Raw genomic sequence first — 21,068 nt, 5'->3', positions numbered from 1 at the left:
CCTAAGGTTATGGAGACCCAGGCAAATTCCATCACAGAGACTTGCAGGGTTCTCACACTTGGGTCCCCAGATGCTATTGGACTGCAACTCACATCTTGTGTCAGTTCATCCCATCATTGCTAACATTATTGATTATATAGCACCATCTAAGGATGTTGTGCTTTAGAACAGGGGAGAGGACAATCCCTGTCCCAAAGGGCTTAATATCTAGAAATGCAATTGATTGTGGGAGTTGTAGTTCCAAAACAGCTGTCGGGGTGGGGGTGGGGACTAAATTCAGTAGTCCTGCCTTAGAGGGAGCACGGGAGGGGAGAGGAGACAGGGTAAAAGGGAATAATGTGCCAGACCTTGACAAGTTTTCTTTGGATCTAGGAGCCAGCCTCAAAATGTAGGAGTCAAAACAACTGGTGTGGAGGGGGAGGGTAAATGGGCCTCTCTTTATCCCCTTTACAGGTAACAGAACGGGGTTGCCTGGGATAAATAAAAAAACTGTTAAATTACCTCTGAATATCCTAATCTAGGTTAAATTTCTAGGCTCCATGACTCCCTGGAGCCTGGAACTTGTCAAGCCCTGGTAGATGCAATTATTTCATGCATGTCTGTAAGTTAAGTTAGCTAGCCATTGTTTGCCCTCCTTTGGTCTGCAGCTGGTTCCTTGACCCTATGGGTTGTTTTCTGGCTCTTTCCTGCTCTTCTAGGGTTCCCACTCTCTCACTCTCTCAAAAAACTGGAGGGCAGCACTTTGTGCAGCGGTTTCCTGGAATACAACTCCCATCATCCCCAGCAGACGATATGGATGATGGGAGTTGTCCAACAACATCTGGGGACCCAAGGTTGGGAACGCTTGCACTAAATTAGAGGGCCTGTTGGCTTACTTTGACTTCAAAGGGGCTGCAAACAACATTCCCTTGTTTTCTCCCTTCCTTTAAAAAAGTGAAGCCAGTTCACTAGACTCTTATCTGTGACCTTGAATAAACCGGTTGCTGCTTTTGACATGTAGTTGTTAAAGCTCAGTCAATCCAGTGGTATATTTGGCTGAGTTAATCCAGCAGATCTGATGACGGAGCCCAGATGTGAGCCACCCCCTGCAGTAGTCCAGTGCAGCAAACCTAGCCACAGTTTCCCCCCCTTCTTCCTGCTTAGAATCCTAAATGGACACTTGCCCTATTCAGACATTATGTTCTATGGGTGTACAGATGTCTGTACACTCCTACAAGTTTCTGTGAGGATGATTGTTCCTGCATTCAATTTTAAAAGTGAACCTGGGCTCTCAAATGCAGGTTACAGATTGGAAGTGTAGTCCTGTACAGATTTGTACCAGTGTACACCATCCGTTCATTGTACAAGTGTTCAACACAGTGTCGGAATAGGAAAGCATAGTTCAAGAGTTCTCGCACTTGGGTCCCCAGATGTTGTGATCCAGGAAAGAGTTCCCTCTAAGGCGTGCGCTTGTGTGCATGCTCACAAGTTTTTTTTAAAGATGTCTGCTCTATTAATTTTAGATCCCACTCAGGTTGAATCAAGAAGGCCCCATTCTGAATGCATGTGTGTGCACACACACTGCCTTGATCCTGCTGCCTAGAACAAAACTCATTCCGCACACAGATGACAAAAATTAGCGGGAACACTGGTCTGGCAACACCCAAAGTCCCAGCACTGGGAAACCCTGGGCTGGATAGATCTTGGCTTGTGCCCTTGTAAGCAATTATTGTGCTTTTATGACCTATCACGCTGTTGAGTGAAGACTGGATTGTGATTTCCTACCACCAGGGTCATCTCCAGAGCAATTTGAAGATAGTTTGGGTTATAGGACAGGGATTCTCAGACTGGGGTCCACAGTGGCAAAGGTCATTGTGTCTGGAGATGATGTGTGTTCTAGTCCAGCAACATCTGGGGACCCAGATATTGCAGGAGAGGAGAGCTGGTCCTGTGGTAGCAAGCATGACTTCTCCCCTGAGCTAAGCAGGGTCCACCCTGGTTGCATATGAATGGGAGACTTGATGTGTAGCACCGTAAGATATTCCCCTCAGGGGATGGAGCCGCTCTGGGAAGAGCAGAAGGTTCCAAGTTCCCTCCCTGGCTTCTCCAAGATAGGGCTGAGAGGTATTCCTGCCTGCAATCTTGGAGAAGCCACTGCCAGTCTGTGTAGACAATACTGAGCTAGATAGACCAATGGTCTGACTCAGTTTATGGCAACTTCCTATGTTCCTATGACCTGAGTTTGTGAGCCCCTGATTGGAAGAAGAATGAAACGGAGCAGCTCACCAAATCTCCCCAAAAGGAAATCTGCTTGGTCTGTTGCTCCCTTGTGCTCCAAATCCCGCCTCTAATGGTGGGGGTGGAACAGTCCGCCTCCTGGCCACTTATTCTCATGTATCGACTCATCTGAACCCACTTGCATGCCAGTGTCGATTCCAGAGCAAGAGACCCAGTCCTGAGCTTCGCAGCTGGAAGGCCCTTGGTATCTGGGCATAAGCAAGGCCTGATCCTGGCCACCAGGCGTACTGCAGACAGCTGGAGAGCAAGTTGGCTCCATTCATAGCCCAGATGGGGAAGCTGAGCACAGTTCCTGCTGGGGAGGGACATGTCAGGACCAGGCAGTCCAGGGTGTCGGGTTTGGGGGATGAGAAGCATGGTGATCCTGGTGCCGGAGAGCCCCATCTAGTCCTTGCCCTGGGTGAAGAGGTGTTCTGAAGGAGGTCGTGCAGCAAGCTTTGCAGCTATATAGCAGGCAGGGGAGCAGGCCAATGGATAAAGGAGGAAACTGTCGGTATTTCTGGCCAAGTAACGGACACAGCTGGTCTGTTCCGACAAGTTGTTGCCTGGCCTGGAACAGCCCTCGTTTCTTCTTCTAGTCGTATGTCCTGGTGGTACAGAGAGTTGGGAATGGGGTCCCTTCCTGTTTCCCCAGCCTCTTCCCTGTACTGAACCCTGCATCCAAGGTTTGGTCAAAAAGCTAGATCAGGGTTTTTTAAACTTGGGTCCCCAGATGTTGATCTGGTCCTAGCTCGATGCCGTTTAACCGCAGCGGTTTGACCAGGATTGCCTAGAAACTCTGGGGTCTTGCAGTCAGCTCTGCAGGGCTCAGCGATCCTTGTTAACTCTAACCAGAATCTCCGCGATTGTGTGAATGCAGCCTGATGTTGGTTCATCCAGCTCTGTATTGTTGATGCAGATTGCCAGTGAAAGGTAGGTCTTTCCTGGCCTTAGGTGGAGATGCCGGAGATTGAACCTGGGGCCTTCTTTATGCCAAGTACCTCTGAGCTCTGGCTCTTTGCCAAGAAGAACTGAAGGTGCTCATTTTTGTCAACCTCTCTCTTGCCGAAACCAAACTTGGGCGCAGATGGGAAATGTACATTTGCTTGTGTTGCTGTGTTGGGCTGATCGCCTGCTGTCTCCTTCGCTAAGGTTGCACCTGCGCCAGTGATCCTCCTCCTTGTGTGCTCCACTTTTTTCTCCTTTTTTGCACTGTTGCTCCAGTAATGAGCGTTGCATGTTTGCCACATGTGTGTGTTTCCTGTAGGTTGCTTTGGTTGGTTCTTGCTTAAAATAACACTGTGTACCAGACTCTGTCATGTAGCATTCTAGAGGGGAAGGGCTTAAGAGGGAACTGTGCAGCAGCCAGAGCCGGGCAGACTCAGAAACATCCCTGCCCGAGAAAATGAGTAGATAATAATTGCATGACGAATGGGGGTGTGCGTGCATATAAAATCAATTTAGCTGAAAGAAGCAAGGCTCTGATAAACGAGGAGGTGGGAGGGCCACTAGTCAGCAGAGGGACTTGCAAGGCCTTTCCCTCCTCCAGGCTAGTTGTGGCAAGGCTGCGATTTCTTTAATGGAGCCTAGCACATAAAATTCACAAAAGTGACTCGTCCACATAAATGTTTACTATGTACCGTCCTTCAACAGCACTCCCTGTCTCTCCCCCACCCACCCCAAAACAAAGCCCCTCCTGATCTTGTGCTCCTCTGCTCGGTGTGTCCTCTGCACTTTTCTCCTCCTCCTCCAGCCTCCCCTCTTCTTCATTTTGTTGCTCAGTCTTCACATTTCCTTCAGCCCTCTTGTCCATTGGCTTCCTTGCTCTTCAGCTCCCCTGCTTATTAGAGTGCCTTCCTAGTCTTCAGCCTGACCCACAAACTCAGACTTCGTCCCTTAGGGTTGTGTGAGGTTTTCATCCCAGCTAAACTGACAGATTTCCCTTCCTTCACAGAAGCTGGGTTTGAAACATTCTAGCAGCTTTGTTTTCTGGGAAGGTGAAATGCTCATGGAAGTTCTGTGTCATCGCTTCAGTTCAGCCAATCATTGTCAGAGGCTTCACCACTACAAGCACGATACAGGGTAGATAAAAAGAGGAGACCATTCCTGTTTGCTTTAAGCCTCTACCATTTTGTGTACACTTTCAATAGAGTATTGCTTCTGCTGGAAGCATGGTAGCAAGATTCCTACATGCCATATATTCTCTCTTTTTAAAGGCATTGGTGTACATAAGAACAGCCCTGCTGGATCAGGCCCAAGGAGGCCCATCTAGTCCAGCATCCTGTTTCACACAGTGGCCCACCAGATGCCGCTGGGAGCCTACAGGCAGGAGTTGAGGGCATGCCCTCTCTCCTGCTGTCACTCCCCCTCAACTGGTACCCAGAGTCACCCCACCCCTGAGGCTGGAGGTGGCCTACAGCCCTCCGACTAGTAGCCCTCAATAGACCTCTCCTCCGTGAAGTTATCCAAACCCCTCTTAAAGCCATGCAGGTTGTTGGCTGTCACCACATCATGTGGCAGAGAATTCCACAAGTGGATCACGGGTTGTGTGAAAAAGTACTTCCGTTTGTTGGTCCTAAATTTCCTGGCAATCAATTTCATGGGATGACTACTTTCTTTGTGTTATTGTAGGTATACAAATTGGAGTTGTTGTCATTTGCCAAATGCTCGGCTTGTTCACATGACTCTAACTAGGGTTGGCAGAGTGCCCAACCTGCGTAGAAGAGCCGTTTGTGCTCCCAGTTGGTGGTCGTGAGAGCGATCGCCTGGGGGCTGGGCAGGGCAGCTTTTTGTTCTCCCTCGGTAAAATCCTGGGGACAGAAGGTGGGTAGGGCACCCCAATCCCACCCAGTTTCCCCCTCCCACAGATCACTCTCCCTCCTCCTACTCTGCAAACATGTGGCTGCTGATTGGGAGGATGCCCAGCTCACTTGCCCTCACTGGGCACTGCTCTTGCCCTATTATATTTAACACTGGCCTTCACTCCAAGGACCTGGATTTGACATCTCGGGGGGAAAATTGGTTTGCCTGTGGGCAGCAAAAGGGAACCCAGAGATCTTCTGGTAATATTGTCTGCTAACTGCAGTTTGCTCAAACTGGCTAATCTTTGGAGCTGCTGCTGAGACCTCCTATCAAAGTGACGACTTGTGTACACAGCACTGCTTTCTCGGTAGTGGTTTAAGCTTTTTGCTTTTGCAAGTGTTCCCGGATATTTGTAACTTAATGTATAACCACAAATGCTTGGGTCACACAGCTGACCTCTGAGACTTCGAACAGTGACCTTTTCTATAAATACTTTTGGTGTGTCATGTTGCTGCAGCCTGACTCTGCTAGGATGCCCTCCTCTCTGAACTGGAAGTGTTGGCTTCACTTTGAAGCTTTGTTCCTCATGATGGGAGACTGTCTTTGTCTCCAGAATGGCTGTGGATGGAGAGTTGACTCATCAGCTGGACCTCTTGGTGGAGAGCTGCCTTCCACAGAGACCTTATTTCCTTCCCACTAGAATTAGCACCACCAGTTGTGATGTTAACCAGCCTTTTTTATACCAGACTAGCTTGACCCGGCACAGAGCATCTACGCCTCTGGCATGCCCGGCTTTCTGGCTGGCCACTCCCCCTCCCGCTGCCGCCCGTTTCACTTGCGGGCTGGCTGGAAATCCAGCCCACTGCCTCCTCCCACCGCCGCCTCCTGCTGGTGGGCAACCAAGCCAGACCGGCCCTCCGCCGCCTGCCCCCGCCGCCGATGAGAAAAAATTAGAGGGACCACAGGTCACAATTCTGCCTGCCCTGCCCTGCCCTTCACTGGGACTAGAGTAGATCACCCAGTGAAAGCATAGACTCATTGGCCTCTCTTCTGATTATTATTAATGATTATTATTTACATTTAATATCCTGCTCTTCCTCCAAGGAGTCCAGAGCAGTGTACTACATACTTAAGTTTCTCCTCACAACAACGCTGTGAAGTAGGTTAGGCTGAGAGAGAAGTGACTGGCCCAGCTAGTATCATGGCTGAATGGGGATTTGAACTTGGGCCTCCCCGGTCCTAGTCCAGCACTCTAACCACTACACCACGCTGTCTCTTCCATCATACTGATTACATAATGGTTCACTGAATGCTAGAGGCCATCACCACCATTGCCTTTTGTCCTATCCCCAGTAGCAAAGGAACAATTGCTCTCTATCTTTTTTATTATGCACACATGCAGTCTAATTTTCCTAACATATCTTGAGAGCAACCTTTGCGTTTCCTTGGTTATTGTTGGAATTATTGCGGCAGGAATACATGTAGCCAATTGTAACTCTTGAAACTTTTTGAACCCGGGTATCTGTAGGGACTGTGTGTCGTTCTTTCTAGCTGGAAGAAAGTTTGCAGTGACTGTAGATGAATTCCTTTTCAGGAACAAAATTGAAAGAGGAGAAAGATTGGGCTTAATTTTTAGGGTCGGCTTAACTGGTCAGAGAACAATTTAACTCATCAGGCCATTTCCCTTCAGCCAAGGCTGAATTCTTTCCCATTTAATTGGAATCTTTGCAGAAGAGGAGGCAGGGAGAGGCTCTCTCCAGTTCCTGTCCCCCCGGGATGCTGAATTGGGATGGAAGCATCCAGGCCCACCTAGTGATCTGCAGTAATTGCTGGCCGACTCTCCATCTCTTCCTGACACAGGCCGACTTCCCAGCGGAGATAAACCTTGGACGTTTGTCAACTAGCAATCCTCATCTCAATCAGCTGCTGGCTGCGTCTAGTTAAACACAAAAGCATCCAGACCTTGTTATCAACAAATTCCCCAAGCATCTGTTCTTAGCCACCGCTGGCAACTGCAAATGGAATGTCCTGGCCATTCCTGCCGAACATTGGATGGGGGAAACCCAGAATAGCCCTTGGTGCTAGCAGAGGCTTGACTCTCTGGCTCAGCTGCTGCCCTTTCTGCCTCCTCCTAAAATTTCCTTTTCCTTTCTGGTCCTCTGTTTTCCCTCCAGGAGTTACTGACTAAAATTGTTTCCATATGGCTGCAATGTAGAGCCTGATTGCATTAAGTACGGGCCCTTTTCCTGTAACATTGCTATAAGCGGGGACGATCTGACGCTGCTCGTATCGCTCTGGGTGTCCTTTGCAGAACGTTCTACATCTTTTAGAAAACACTTAAGATAGGACAACTGTCAGAGACACACGGAGCAGTTGTGACTGCTCTTTAATCGGATCCCAAGTCGGTTCTGTCCTTGGTGGGTCTTGATTTGTCTGCACTTTGCTTTAGTACAGACATCCCCCGCCCCCGTGCATATACTGTGTCTGTGTTGGGGAAAGTTTAACTGTACCTGTGGGCTGTTCTCTTGATGCTAATATGGCATCTACATGTTTAGCACTTGTGTGAAAGCAGAAGCCTGTCTGTCTGTGGGCCCTCTTTCAGGCTAACCCTGAACATACAGAAGATGGTGAGTGTACCAGTAGAGGTGTGATCTCCCCTGCCCAACTGCATTCAGTCTACACGTAGGGAGAAGAATGCCGCCTTACAGGATTTCTGTGCCCACTCTAGTTTGTCATGGCAAGTGACCATCCTCTAGGGATCTTAGCTTCTATCTTGGGAATGACCGAAGCCCCAGATATGGGAGTAAAGATAATCAACAGCAAGGGTAGAGCGCCCATCTCTTGTTGCTACGGTCGGTTCTTCCAAGTGTGTAAGGAGTGGGTATGTGGAGCAGACTGCACTGGTGGTGGCATACCACCAGTGGTAAGAGGCACTGGTAGTAAAGAGGTGTTGGCACCAGGGAAGAGGGGATACTGTGTATGTGAGGTGGGGGGGGGGGAGAGAGAGAGGGTGACTGACTGTGCATATGGTATTGTCACAGTCAGTACAGCTCATCCTATCGAGGCAGGATGCGTCCACCCGCATGATGCCACCTCTTTTCCTCCAAATTCGTCCTCGAAACCCACCATAGTAAATACTTGTAAATACATGTCAGTTGCATAAACTACTCTGAGTGCAAAATCCGTGTTTATTTTGGCATTGGTTCTGGTTAGCTGCACTCAGGATCTATCTTCACGAAGACCCCCTGATGATGGTCACAAAGATCCTTTAATCAACTTCTGTGCTGCTTTTCTCAACCCCTCCCCTCCCCCACAAAACTCGACAATAATACAATAAGACGTAAGCAAATACAAGACCAGGTAAGGACAATGAAGTGTCGGCATCAAAAGAGAATAAAAGCACAAATGCAGCCAAAGCCAGCCGAGGATGGTGTGTTTACTCGACAGTGAAAAGTGGCCCAAGAGGTGGAGAGACTAATTTCCTGGGGAAGGTTCTGATTTTAATGCTGATTTAATAGTAATTCCCACTTCTTCGGAATTGGGAACTTGGGAACCAAAGCTCTGTAATGGGTTATTGGAGATCTCTCATAGAATGCCCAAGCACCTCCATCAAGCCCCAGGTCCGTGTTTGTGTGTCGGTGTCTATAACAATGACTGATACAAAGATCGCATTGTAGTGCAGACATACCCATACCTTTGTGTGGATCTTTCATTCATTCATTCATTCATTCATTCTCTATACCGCCCTTCCAAAAATGGCTCAGGGCGGTTTACACAGAGAAATAACAAATAAATAAGATGGATCTCTGTCCCCAAAGGGTTCACAATAGAAAAGAAACATAAGATAGACATCAGCAACAATCACTGGAGGTCCTGTGCTTTGGGTGGGCAGGGCCAGTTACTCTCCCCCTGCTCAATCAAGAGGAGAATCATGTTGAAAGGTGCTTCTTTGCTAAGTTATGCCACATGGGAGAGAGATGGTTAGGGAGGCAGAGGTTGTCGGATGACAACTCCCACCATCCCCAGTCACAATGGCCTTTGGCTTGGGGGATGATGGGAGTTGTATTCCAGCAACATCTGGGGAGCCAAGTTTGTGAATCCCTGGCTTAAGGCAATGAAGAAAACCCTTGAAGTGTGCTGGTGTATGAGAAAAGAGCCACCAATTCCCCCTTGTTTTTCTTCTTAAGTTCTATTCTTGCAATGTTGTTATGTCCAGGGGCAGATCCATAAGCTTCATAAGACGATGTGTACATTGCGTTAAAATGTCAGAGCTCAGTGTAAGATTTGTGAACATATAATAATTACATTACCTGAGGTTACTCTTCATCTTTCGCTGTCTGTGGAATTTATGGCCTTGCCACGCATGATGGCTTATCTGTTACTCGGTGTGTCTGGTATCTACATTTCCAAACCCTTGCCCTGGTGTTCCTTTGCTGGGTTAGGCGGAGGTGACTGGGAGGGGGGCTCTCTTCGTCCATGCTGGGTGTACAGTCAATTTATGAGAGAGGAATTCCTAACCTCAGAAGCTAGTTGCAAGAGAGAGAGGTTATGAACCCCCAGCCGACTGTCTTGTGATCGGATTCTAAATATTAACTAGATGCGGAATCAGCTTTGTAATAAGGCAGGAGCTGGAAAAATGCTGGGCACTTAGCTCAATCTTCTGCCTGCCAGCTCCTCAATTAAAAATACTCACTAGCAAGGCTTGGAAAACCTGCTCTGGGTTTGCCCACAGAGTGGAGCATGCAGGTTCTGCCCACAATCCTGGGGCTTGTGCAGTGTGGGAGGGGTTTGCTGTGCAGTGTGGGTGGGGTTTTGTTTTGATGTCCTATAGGAGGCGGGGCTGTAGCCCAGGTCTTGCTTTGTCCTTGGATATGGGGTATTCTTCTGGACTGCTTTGCTGGGATTCAATAGGAAGCACCATCTTGCTGTGGGTCCAATCCTGCCTGGCAGGTCAGTTTCTGTAGGTGGTGCTGGTAGACTCCTGCTTGGCTTCTTGGCCATTGGCCTGTGCGGCCCCATAGAGTTCTGTCCTGTCCTCTGTGCTGAGCTTCCCAACCTTGGGGCTCCAGGTATTGTTGGATTTCAACTCTCACCATCCCTGGGCATAGTGGCCTCAGTGCCTTGGGATGATGGAAGTTGTTGCCCCATCAACATCTGGGGACCCAACTTTGAGGACCTCTGCTGCAAGTGCTTTGGGGCCAAGACCACATTACCCCTGTTCTAAAAGAACTACACCGACTGACCACTAGTTTCTGGGCAAAATACTAAGTGCTGGTTATGACCTGTAAAGCCCTGAAGGGCTTGGGCCCAGGGTATTTAAGAAGGCACCTTCTTCTTCATCAGCCCCGCCACCTATTAAGATAATTGGGGGAGGTGAGGTTGTGGTTGCCACCAGCTCATTGGCTGGTGACCCCAAACCAGGCCTTTTCTAGAGTTGCCCTGGGGCTCTAGAACACACTCTCAAATGAAATCAGAATCTCCCCATCTCTGGCTGTTTTGAAATCACTTTTGAAAACACGCCTGATTTATCAGGCTTTTAGTTTATGATTTTTATTTTTGGCAATTTTAATGTGTTCTTACGTGATGTTTAGGTTTTAGTTGTTGTTTGGTTAAATTGTAAACCACCCTGGGATTTTATATAGGGCGGTATAAAAATATGATGGATGGATGGATGGATACAAAAGATGGCAACCCTTCAGTAGTATGAGCTTGACCACCCACTGTGTGTCATCGGAGGCCTTTCCAGGTGTCCCCTAGCTGTGGCAGGTCTGCCTGGCTGGGGGCCTAGGGCAGAGGCTTCTGGGTACGGTGCCCACAGATTGTAGAACTCTTTCCCTCGAAAGGCCTGTATAAGTTACCTTGTCCCTGGCATATTGGTAGGCAACTAAAATATTTCTGTTCCAAGCTTTGTTTTGAGTTTTTAGTCTCCCCCTTACTGCTAAGTCACTGTCCTTCTTGCTGCTCTATGACATCATCTTTTAAATGTGTAAGTTGTAAGCTGCCGTGGGAGGCTCTGTGGGAGACCCAAAAGCAGAATACAGGTGTTTTGACTAAGTAAGTAACCTTACCTGTCCCTTGAGTTACAGGGTACTCGGTTGCCTGTTGTGATTGGTGGTTCTGTCTGGCTCCTTTTTGTAGAAAAGCTTCTGATAGTCTCTCTTTCTTTGTTGCTACTAAGAACAGATGAATAGATGCAGTTGGATTATATGGCACAGCTCTTATTGGATGGTACCATTTCAGACTGCAGGCGGGGTGTTGCACATTTGGATGCCCCTCCGTGGGGAGAAAGATCTTGCACACAGAACAGAGATTTCTGACCTTGGGTCCCCAGATGTTGTCTGACTACAAAGCCTATCATCCCCAGCCACTCTGATGTTTGACCATAGTGGCTGGGTATGATGGGAGTTGTAGTCTGACAACATCTGGGGACTCAGAGTGGGGAAGCCCTGAAGCTAGCATGTTGGGGAAAGGGTTATAAAGCTGCTTAATGTGGTAGTATTTTTATATGCAAGGGGTTTTTGTTTTCCAAAGGAAAATGTTTAAAAATGTGATTTCCTCCCCACCCCCCACACCCCAATCCCAAGAGAAGCTGTGTCTGTGTTGTAATTCTGCAGTATGGAGACTGGCTTTTGGTCTCGGGTTCTTGCTCGCTTTCTATTTCTCCTCTGTTGATTCAGCTCCTGCCTTGGGCCTTGGTGGTTCCTGGTTCTTGTGTCTTGGGGATCTCTTGACTCTGCTCTTGGCCCTTCCCTTGTTTCTGAGTAGCAGCTGCTCTTCTATTCAGTGCACCTTGTAGTTGTCTTATTCGGGAAGTACACTTCATCCAGCCTGTCAGGTAAGCTTGAAGAAGAAAAGGCTACTTGTTCTGACCCACACGTAAATTGACGGTATTCCCATACACCAGTCTTTCACAAACGTGGGCCCCCAGCTGTTGTTGGATTACAACTCCCATGATCTCCAGCTGACTGGGGGTGATGGGAGTCGTAGTCCAACAACAGCTGGGGACCCACGTTTGAGAAGCACTGCTGTACTCCACAAGCCAGCCTGAATAGTGAGCTTGGCGTCTCCTGGTGCAGAAGGAAGGGTGGTCCCCACCCTCCCTTGAGAGGTTAACTGCAAGGCTGGCTTAATCAGCCTGTTGCTTGACTTCGGAGCTTGCCTTGTGCGAATAGCCCAGGCCAGCAGATGAGGACACTGGTCTCCCCACACCTGCAAATGGTGGGGACTAAGCTAGGCTCAGTCCTCCCTGAGATGCTAAACCTCTGCCTGAGTGGAACCCCTTGAGAATGCAGGTGGGGGGGGGTGCATCCTGGAATGCCCCTCCTTATACAAACATTCCCTGCCCTTGGAGACTTGCATGTTGGGGAGAGGGGGCTCCGGCAGAGTCTTCCCTTGACATCCCAGTGCAAGGCTCAACAATTCCCAGTCTCTGGCTCACCAAGGCACCTGGAAATGTCAGCGTGACGCCTGAGCCGGGAGATGGATGGATGTGCCCAGGGGGGCGGAGGCGGAGGTAGCATGCATGGCAGGTGCAGGCTGCTCCTTCTTCCTGGTCATGTCGAGTCGGTCCATCAGCTGCCTGAGCCACACCAAGCAGAAGGATTTGCCTGCCCGAGCTAGATGGGAGGCAGCCAGGAGGAGGAGGGAGCAAGCAAGGTGCAGAGACACCCCCCCCCCCCATATTCCTCTGGAGAAGAGGGCAGTCTGGCTCCTAATTTGGGGGTCTGGTCCTGGAGCCACACAAAGGTTGCCAGGCCTGTCCTGGTGTTCTGTCTGCAGGGGAACCCCTCCGTATGGAAGAGCATGCAACACACGAGGCGTGTTCACATGGCCCCTGGTAGGGTGCAGAAGAGCTGGCCGCACTCCAGATCTTTGGCCGTGCGCTTGCAGATGTTGAGGCAGGAGGTGGGGGAGTGATTGAGTGTGAGGGGGCAGCTGGGCAGGACGAGCACAACCGACTCGGGTTCCGTCCCCAGCATTTTGCCGAGGTAGGAGGGAAAGCCGACCCACCCAGCTGCCGCCTCGCGCAAACTCACGCTCCTTGTCTCCTTCCTCAGTGTTTGAAAGCCCCGGAGATGGGGGCACCTGTCCCAGGCTGGTCGCTAGTGTTGGATAAGATTTCTCTCCAGGCACCCCCGCAAGGAGCCTTCCCCCACTGCTCTGGGCCACAAAACACAGCCTCCCACTTTAGGCCACTGAAGCAGAAGCAGAAGCTGTCACTTGGGCCTCTCCAAAAGCGTCATGGTCTGGGGCAGAAGTCCGTCCTGCTTGACCACCTCTCTTCCACCTTTCCTGACCCTTGCGGGCCAGAGCCGAGTCACTTGGGTGTGGAAGACCGAAAAGGCTACAGATGTCTGTGCCACTTGCTTTTAACCGACTTCTGGAACGTTGGCCAAGTGGGCAGATGTTCCAGTTACTCATCCACTAAATTGTCCTAATGACTGAGCCTCGTTACAGGCGGAAAGGTGCAGCGTGGCCTGCTCTCCTGGCTCCCTCTGGAGAGCGCCGTCCGTGGGGCAAGAACCCCAAGGTGAAGAGAAGGAGCTGCTCTGCTCCCTGTACCTCTTAGCCGGCGTCCCCTGGGCCTGCACATCTCCTGTTGGCAATCAGCCTGCAGCACTGGGGCCCCATTGCCACTTGCCTGACTCCCTCCCATTATGGAAGCGGCCTTACAGCCAGGCAGACCCTCTCTCCGTCCAGTTCTGTGTTGTCCACACTGACTGGCAGTGACTAACAAGACTGCGTCTGTTGACTGCTGAAAGGCAGGAGAGGTATCCGGATAACTCCGTGTTACTTTCCCCACCCTAGAAAGAGTAAGAGAGGCAAGCACTCTTAAGTGCCGCTCTCCTCTTTCCCCAGGATGGAGCACTGCAGGGTTACCCTGGTTGCCTCTCCTAGTTTTACGGAGATGGGCAGCTCAGGCTGAATATCTGCTGCTACCTGGGACCTATGTCTTTTTCTTCGGGCAACTGCTGCTTGCTTAAGGCAAGGACTAGGACCGGTGGGACCCGAGTTCAAATCCCCATCCAGCCATGATCCTTGCTGGGTGATTCTGGGCCAGTCACTTCTCTCGCAGCCTAACCTACTTCACAGGGTTGTTGTGAGGAGAAACCTAAGTATATAGTACACCACTCTGGGCTCCTTGGAGGAAGAGCGGGATATAAAATGTAATAATAACAATAAAGCTGTGTGTCTTCTCTGACACTGCAGGGGAAATGTGGAATTTGGTATTGGCTGGGATGGAACTGAGGTGGAGGAACACATTTTGTTTGTTTTTTATTTAATGTTTTTAAACATTTTATATTTTGCAACAACATGCCCAATTTCCCCCACCCCACCCCAAATGTGAAAAACAACATCCCTGCAGAGTGTACCCCTCCCCATTTCTGCAGTTGTTGGGGGCGGGGAAGGGCATGTCTTTGGGAGGAAGACACCACGTTTGCATTCTTGTTTTGTTTTTTAAAGGGCACGGGAGCTGCAGATTAGTGAGAGGGGCTGCAAACGGATGGCAAATGTAATAAAGAAATGTCAGTAAACGTTTTGAGAATCTCTGCTCTTTTTTTCCTTTACAAGTAACTTTCTGGACCCCATTACTGTAATGATCACCTGCAGACTCAAGCCCTCTCCGGACGTTATCCAAATGCCACTCTACACAAGGAGAGGGGCTAAAATGGGGCCGGAAGTCCTTCCCCGTCAGCCATGCCTCTTGGCGCCCCGCTCAGGGCTAGAGCGGCATTCGTCTGTAGAGGCAAACACCGCCACTTCTGTGATCGGGAGAGGCAATGTGGCGTCGTCGTCCTCCTCCTCAGACAAGCACCACTCTTAACCATGAGTGGGGCGCTGAGAGGCATGGCTGATGGGGACAGGGCAGGACTTCCAACCCCCGTTGAGCCATTTTCCTCGCGGCATTTGGAGAACGTCCAAAGAGGGCTTAAGTGGGTGATGCCTGGTGGATCTCCTCAGCAGCTGGATAAGCATGTGTGAGAATGAACCCCAGAATCATTGGGCTGCCATTTCTGTGGGGTAGGGGTTCTGCCCTTCCACTCTTCCTTTCCCTCACACCATGATTAGCAGAAACCAAATAAAGAATGCCAAATGAGCCGGTCATTGTGTGCAATGCTGCTGACTTTGCATGATTTGTAGAGGGTGCTGAATTCAGCTCTACCTGGGGCACAGTCCTGGTGACCTTGATGTAGGACCTAGAAGTACTTATTTTTGTTTTTGAGCAGAGAATATGCAGCCCTGCTGTCTCATCATAACCTTCAGTCCGATTAATACATGGGATCCTTTAAAATGTGTGTTTCTCTGTAGCCTGCTTCCCCCGCTGGGGTGAGGAGGCGAGTCTCTCCTTTATTGCACGGTGCCATAAGATGGAGGAAGCCCATCTTTGCAAAAGTCCATATTGACACTGGCAACTTTCCCAGGTCCTTAAGATGTTTTAAAAATGGGGCAGCTTGAAATTGCCTGAACTCGCTTCCAGACACGATGTTTACTCCATTTCAAAGCAGCCTGCTTTTTATCGTCTGACTCAATAAAGCAGTTCAAAAGTATATTTTAGGTTTTTTTTTTTAATTTACAAAGAATACTTCTCCCTTTTGGTTGAGTAGACCTTTGAGGTGGCTAAGGCTGTAAAAGCAAAAACCGTGGCAGCCATAAATCCAGCGAAAACCACAAACCCCAAAGCAGATGAACCTATACGATTGCCAGCATTTCCGTAGCCAAAGAGATTACAAAATCAGTCAGGATTATGATGTAGAATATGTATATGCCGCTTTTCAGTAGAATGTTCTCAGTGCAGTTTGCATAGCAAATGTTGTGAACAAATGGTCCCCTTTCTGAAGGCGGCTCACACTCTAAAAAGAGGGAGACCCAGTAACAGCCACTGAGGGGGTGCTGTGGAACATAGGAAGCTGCCTTGTCTCGAGTCAGACCCTTGGTCCATCTAGCTCAGTATTGTCTACCCAGACTGGCAGTGGCTTCTCCAAGGTTGCAGGCAGGAGTCTCTCTCTCAGCCCAATCTTGGAGATGCTGCCAGGGGCGGAACTTGGAACCATGCTATTCCCAAAGCAGCTCCATCCCCCTAAGGGGAAGATCTTACAGTGCTCACACTTCTAGTCTCCCATTTAAATACAAACCATGGCAGACCCTGCTTAGCAAAGGGGACAATTCATGCTTGCTCCCACAAGACCAGCTCTCCTCCTCAAATGGCTTGAACTGAGAACAGTTGTTCTCCCCCCTACTAAAAAGATGTACATCACTTTAAAACAGGCCTGCACAACTCAAATGCCCTGGTGGGCCGGAACCATCCACAACTTGGCATGCAGGGGCCGAGATGAAATTTTTAGCACATTATTACATTAAAATTAAAAATATTATTAATTACTTGTGGATCTGTTCCCCCGTCAATGGACTCATAGTTTTAACCAAGGATGGTGGCCTGCTCAGTGAGTGGGGCTCCTAGAATGCATGCCAGCCCCAAACAAATGCCAGGTCCTCTCTTCTCCCTAGTTGTTGTTGCTTTCAGGTTGCAGTTCTAGGCATGCTTACATGGGCGTAAGCCTCACTGGGCACATCATGGTGCATATTTCTGAGAAAGCATGTGCAGGATGGCGCTAGAAGGCCGTTTCCAGCTCCTGTGTTGCTGCAGGATACGTGGGGGGCCAATAAAATAGTCTCTGCAGGCCAAATCCGGCCCCCAGGCCTTATGTTGTGCAGGCCTGCTTTAAAAGGTGCCTGTTAAAGATTATGGATGGGGAGTTCAGCTAAGATGAGTTGAAAAGCTGCCCCCCCCTTCCACTCCATGCTCCAAGGCATTGGGTCCCAACAGTGCCTCTTTGCTCAGCTTCTAGGGGTGAATGAAGTGTGGCTGCTGGTTGAAAGAGGCATGTGTTTGCCAGCTGACAGGAGGAGCATGGGTTGATGGTGGCATCAGGGTTCCCAGTCACAAGTAGAAGCCCTTTGTGTGTACCGCAGTATGCTCATAGATCTGTTCATATACTGGTCCATCACACAGGGGGCAGAGACGACAGTTGCATGCTGGCCAGAGGCACAGTCAACTGGCAAAGTCCTGCTGGTTTGTGCTAGCTAGCATGACTTGTCCCCTTTTGCTAAGCAGGGTCTGCCCTGGTTTCATTGGAATGGGAGACTACATGTGTGAGCACTATAAGATATTCCCTTTCGGGGATGGAGCTGCTCTGGGAAGAGCATCTAGGCTCCAAGTTCCCTCCCTGGCAGCATCTCCAAGATAGGGTTGAGAGAGATTCCTGCCTGCAACCTTGGAAAAGCCGCTGCTGGTCTGTGAAGACCATACTGAGCGAGATGGACCAATCGTCATAGGAATGTTCCTATGAGCCCTGTAGGATATTGCCTTTGGGTGAGACAGCCGCTCTGGGAAGAGCACCTGCACGCTTACATGCAGAAGGTTCCAAGTTCCCTCCCTGGCAGCATCTCTAAGATTGGGCTGAGAGAGATTCCTGCTTGCAGCTTTGGAGAAGCCGCTGCCAGTCTGTGTAGACAATACTGAGCTAGATGGGCCAAGGGTCTGATGCAGTAGAAGGCAGCTTCCTATGTTCCCATGCTGAAATGCTACTGCAGACTTTACTCTCCAGATTTCCCAGCCTGCACTTCTCCAGGGATCATAGGAAGGACTTTGGCAGGTCTGGCTGTTTCGTTTTGGAGGGCAGGAAATGGAAGTGTGTGTTTTGCTTTGCTTTCTTTTTTTAAAGGCAGGGCAGATGTACATGCTGCTAATGGTTATAATGGCCTGCAAGGAAATGAAGCAGAGATGCCGATGATTACTTTGGAGGTGATGTGCTCACGAAATAATCATAATGTCTGTGCAGACAAGCACAGAGTCTTGAAGTCACAAACGTTTAGCTGGCTAAATGTAGAGGTTTGTTTGTTTTTGACATTCAGCCCTTTGTCCAAGACAAGGGAAGCTGGTCTTGTGGTAGCAAGCATGGATTGCTCTCCTTTGCTAAGCAGAGTCTGCCCTGGTTTGCATTTGAATGGGAGACTACGTGTGAGCATTGTAAGGTATAGGTTTGCTCTAGGAAGAGCACCTGCCTGCTTGCAAGCAGAAGGTTCCCAGTTCCCTCCCTGGCAGCATCTCCAAGACAGGGCTGAAAGAGACTCCTGCCTGCAGCCTAGGAGAAGCCACTACCAGTCTGTGTAGACAACAGTAAGCGAGATGGACCTATGGTTTGCCTCGGTATATGGCAGCTTCCTATGTTCCTAACTCAAAAGAAAGGGCTTTTATGAAAACAGCCATTTATTTATGTAGCTTCTAGTATAGCGTACCTAGAACTGAAAACATAGACAAAGCATCAGACATCAAAATACAATTAATGGCAAAGGCCTTCATATGGAAAATAATTTAAAGGAGTTGCAGGAGCATTCTACATTTACATTGCAGGAGCATTCGTACTTTGGGAAGAGCCAGTGAGGTGCCAATAGGCAACCTGACATCCATCTAAATTTACACCGTGCACAGGGGAAGGGGAGACTTTTGATGCCCGCCCTTGGGGGCTGCACAGATCCCAGGGGGAGATATTTCTGGTGGCACAGAGGGCTTCCTGGGGAAGAGGAGGGTGTCAGAAACGGCAACTTCCTTGTTGCACCAGGGCAGTGAGTCTGGGAGTGGTGTTAGTCTGCTCCTCCCACTGCCCCAGTGCTACCTGTCTCTGGGAATTGGCCCTTAACTGCATCTTAATAGCTTCCTGAAAAACACAAACTGAATGTTTCAGATGAAACGGTTACAAGTAAAAAATTATTGTTTTTCTAGGCCAGACTTGAATCACATGAAAAAAGGATAGAAAGAGTGGGTTTTATTCTAATATCCAGGACAAATACTTCCTCCACTCCTGTTTCCGTGGGCAGGGGATTAAGTACCCTGTGGTTGTTCTCTGCCCCATGGCATGACTAGTAGAAATGGTGCAAGTTATGCAACAAACACACACCCCAAAATAAAGAAAAAAGTGATCATATTAGCAGATTTGCAAAATTTACATAGGTCACAGCATCCAGCTCTTTTTGTTGCAGAATTCTGGTTCTTCTGGCACAGTAAATATAAAATAAATAAATAAGTGTGTGTGTGTGTGTGTGTGTGTATATGTGTGTGTGTGTGTATATATTTTTATTTATATATATCTATATATCTCTATATCTCCAAATGTACAGCCTTGGTATTTTGAAAGGCCGAGTTGGGGATGCTCTAAGGAACAGCAGTGCAGGGCTATATATACTATCCATTTTGTTTTTGCATTCTGTTTCCAAGGAAATCAAACGACCCAGGACAGGCACAAAAAGAGTCTGCCCCGCCCCCTACAATGCAGAATTCATGTGTGGAACTTGCTGGTGGTGATGGCCACCAGCTTAGACTGCTGTAAAAGGACAAATTTACATAGGAGAGGTCTGTCAAAAGCTATCAGTTATCATAGCCATGTGGAACATCTGTGTACAGAGGTGGTAGGCCTCTGATTACCAGATGTTGGAGTCAAACATACAGGAACATAAGAACAGCCCAAGGCCCATCTAGTCCAGCATCCCTTTTTGCACAGTGGCCCACCACAGGCAAGAGTTGAGAGCATGCCCTCTCTCCTGCTGCTGCTGCTGCTGTTGTTGTTATTAATTCGATTTCTATACCGCCCTTCCAAAAATGGCTCTGGGTGGTTTACACAGAGAGATAATAAATAAGATGGCTACTCCCCTGCAACTGATACTCAGAGGCATCCTGCCTTGGAGGCTGGAGGTGGCCCACAGCCCTCCAACTAGTAGCCGTTGATAGACCTCTCCTCCATGAAGTTATCCAAACCCCCTCTTCAAGCCATCCAGGTTGATGGCTGTCACCACATCTCGTGGCAGAGAATTCCACAAGTTGATTATGCCTTGTGTGAAAAACTACTTCTGCTTGTTGGTCCTAGATTTCCCGGCAATCAATTTCATGGGATGACCCCTGGTTCTAGTGTTATGGGAGAGGGAGAATTTCTCTCTATCCACTTTCTCCACACCATGCATGATTTTATAGACCTTTATCATGTCTCCCCACAGTTGTCTTTTTTCTAAACTAAAAAGCTCCAGGTGTTGTAGTCTTACCTCATAAGAAAGGTGCTCTGTGCCCCTGATCATCTTGGTTGCCCTCTTCTGCATCTTTTCCAGTTCTACCGTGTCTTTTTTTAGAAGTGGTGACCAGAATTGTATGCAGTATTCCAAGTGTTTTGTAGAAGGGCAATATAATATTAGCCGTTTTATTTTCAATCCCCTTCCTAACGATCCCTAGCATGGAATTGGCCTTTTTCACAGCTGCCACACATTGAGTTGACACTTTCAACGAGCTGTCCACCACGACCCCCAGATCCCTCTCCCGGTCAGTCACCGACAGCTCAGATTCCATCAGCTTATACTTGAAGTTAGGGTTTTTTGTCCCAATGTGCATCACTTTACACTTGCTAACATTGAAGCGGATTTGCCATTTGGTCTCCTGCTCCCCCCGTTTGGAGAGATCCTTTTGGAGCTCCTCACAATCCGTTTTGGATTTTACTACCCGAAAGAGTTTGTTATCGTCTGCAAATCTGGCCACCTCGCTGCTTACCCCTACTTCTAGATCATTTATGAATAAATTAAAAAGCACCGGTCCTAGTACAGATCCCTGGGGGACCCCACTTTTTACTTCCCTCCATTGTGAAAACTCTCCATTGATACCTACCCTCTGTTTCCTGTCTTTCAACCAGTTAGCAATCCATACATGTACTTGTCCCTTTATCCCATGACAGCTAAGTTTCCTCAGTAGTCTTTGATGAGGAACTTTGTCAAAAGCTTTTGGGAAGTCCAAGTATACTATGTCAGCTGGATCACCTTTATCCACGCACTTGTTGTCACACTCAAAGAACTCCAAAAGGTTGGTGAGGCAAGATTTACCTTTGCAGAAGCCATGCTGGTTCATTCCCTGTAGGGCCTGTTGTTCTATGTGCTTTACAATTTTATCCTTGAGGATGCTTTCCATCAATTTGCCT

The 21,068-nt window shown here is 48.8% G+C and overlaps 1 protein-coding gene across 10 annotated transcripts in view; it reads left to right on the top strand.

Annotated features, from left to right (window-relative positions):
• HMBOX1 (homeobox containing 1) overlaps positions 1-21,068 on the top strand; it is a 163,506-nt gene that overhangs the window by 12,439 nt on the left and 129,999 nt on the right. Inside the window, exons 1-2 of one of the 10 annotated variants that reach the window (XM_053249012.1) lie at positions 11,878-11,893; positions 14,524-14,585. The exons of the other annotated variants lie outside the window; for them this stretch is intronic. The gene's annotated coding sequence lies outside the window, so the exon portion shown is untranslated. Of the gene's footprint in view, positions 1-11,877; positions 11,894-14,523; positions 14,586-21,068 lie in introns of those variants that run through there. 10 annotated transcript variants of the gene reach the window in all.

Source organism: Hemicordylus capensis, chromosome 1 (assembly GCF_027244095.1).
Source record: "Hemicordylus capensis ecotype Gifberg chromosome 1, rHemCap1.1.pri, whole genome shotgun sequence".
Taxonomy (NCBI): Eukaryota; Metazoa; Chordata; class Lepidosauria; order Squamata; family Cordylidae; genus Hemicordylus; species Hemicordylus capensis.
This window is presented reverse-complemented; position numbering and strand designations above follow the sequence as displayed.